Raw genomic sequence first — 1,592 nt, 5'->3', positions numbered from 1 at the left:
ACTGAAAATTAAGCATGTTTTTTCAATGCTGAAAAGATGACAACTTTATTGAAAATAAATACACAGTATGAAACTTTATTATGTCCAAAAACAAAAACATACGGTCCTGTTTGGTAAAAAATTAGCCTATAGGTCAATTTTGGCTTATTTGACCATTATTAATTGTTTGACTTAGTTAAAATATCAATATAAATGTTTGGTTAATTAGTTTTTTGCAACTCCAAAAGACTAAAATTCAAAAAGCTACTCCAAGCAACTTTTTTAATTAGCTTTTTGAGAAAAGAAATTACACCAAACAGCTATCAGCTAACAGCTAATTTACCAAACATTTTTCTACAATCAGCTAATGTTATCAACTATTTATACCCTCTAATTAACACAATCAGCTATCAACTAACAGCCATTTTACCAAACAGGGCCACATTAAGAAAAAACTAACCTTTTGTGGATAACTGTCCAGCCTTGAGAGCCTAGTCCCTTCACGTTTATCAGCACCACCCAAATGGTTAGATTGTGATGAAGGGGCAGAAGAAGTGGCTGCGGCAACGGGTCCTCCTTTTTTTGCCTTTGGTTGAAATTTACCAACTGCCCTTGCTGCAATCAAACACATTACTACTCAACCTGAATTGTAAAACTGAATGTGAAAAAATAAAAAATCTTTGAATACTAACAAGTCTTAGCTGCACCATCGGAAAATAAGTTATTTAAAGAATCCATCTAAGCTTTCCTGAACCAAAACAATTAATGCGGTGTTAAAGGGTTTTTGACCCGCTTTGTAAATATTTCCAACTGAAGCGTGGATTCATCAATGGCGATGGTGCATTCTAGCCTTAAATCCTTACTAAAATTTCCGATTGCGAGCCGCGACGTTGTTATTACATCGTTGAATTCTTCCTTCTGCTGGCACAACTGTACCCGCGCCTGCTCAACACTGACGAGTTCAAGGAATTAAGGATAATGCGACAGAAAATCAGCCCAAAAAAAGGCGATACCCGAAGAAGCAATGCGTCTATTAGGCCGGCGTTTCTCCGGCAAAGCCGCGAGAAGTGCGTGCGGCGACTAGTTTTGGCGTAAAATTTCCAAAGCTATTTAGGGCATCCTCGGTAGTTTTGGGAATTTTATCTCAGATTTTTTTGAACCCTAATATCCACATCATCATTTACTATCTCATTCAATCACAAAATCTTTTTTCCCCATTAATTTTAAATTTTTCACAATTTGCCGGTTATGCAGATTTTAGGGTATGGATACCAAAATTGCGTGCATGAAAAAATGGATACATTTAAGGGAAATCCGACTCTCTGAAAATAGAAAGTCAGAAGAATCACATACGAATTACATTTTAATTTTTTTCTACTACCAGCGTCCGCTTTTCAAAACATAACTCTTCCCAACATTAACTTTTCTTATTTATCAATATTACCTTTCTCATTTATCAACATTACATTTCCCATCTACCCATATTAACTCCATTCATCTACCCACGTGAACCCATTCGTCTTTTTCAGATATCAGGCTTAACTTTTTCAAATATCAGGCCTACTCTCCTACTCTCTCTCTCTCTCCCCGAATCACGTGCCCTACCCATCTTT

At 36.4% G+C, this 1,592-nt stretch overlaps 1 long non-coding RNA gene across 1 annotated transcript; it reads right to left on the bottom strand.

Moving 5' to 3' along the window:
* Positions 1–447: 447 nt before the first annotated feature.
* On the bottom strand, positions 448–1,028 carry LOC109172827. The gene is made up of 3 exons (XR_002052791.1): positions 993–1,028; positions 672–921; positions 448–594 (listed from the first exon to the last, which is right to left on the bottom strand). It is a non-coding gene; the product is annotated as an uncharacterized LOC109172827 (long non-coding RNA).
* Between the last annotated feature and the right edge of the window lie 564 nt (positions 1,029–1,592).

Source organism: Ipomoea nil, unplaced genomic scaffold (assembly GCF_001879475.1).
Source record: "Ipomoea nil cultivar Tokyo-kokei standard unplaced genomic scaffold, Asagao_1.1 scaffold0146, whole genome shotgun sequence".
NCBI lineage: Eukaryota > Viridiplantae > Streptophyta > Magnoliopsida > Solanales > Convolvulaceae > Ipomoea > Ipomoea nil.
The sequence above is the reverse complement of the archived record's forward strand: the minus strand, read 5'-3'. Positions and strand labels throughout refer to the sequence as shown.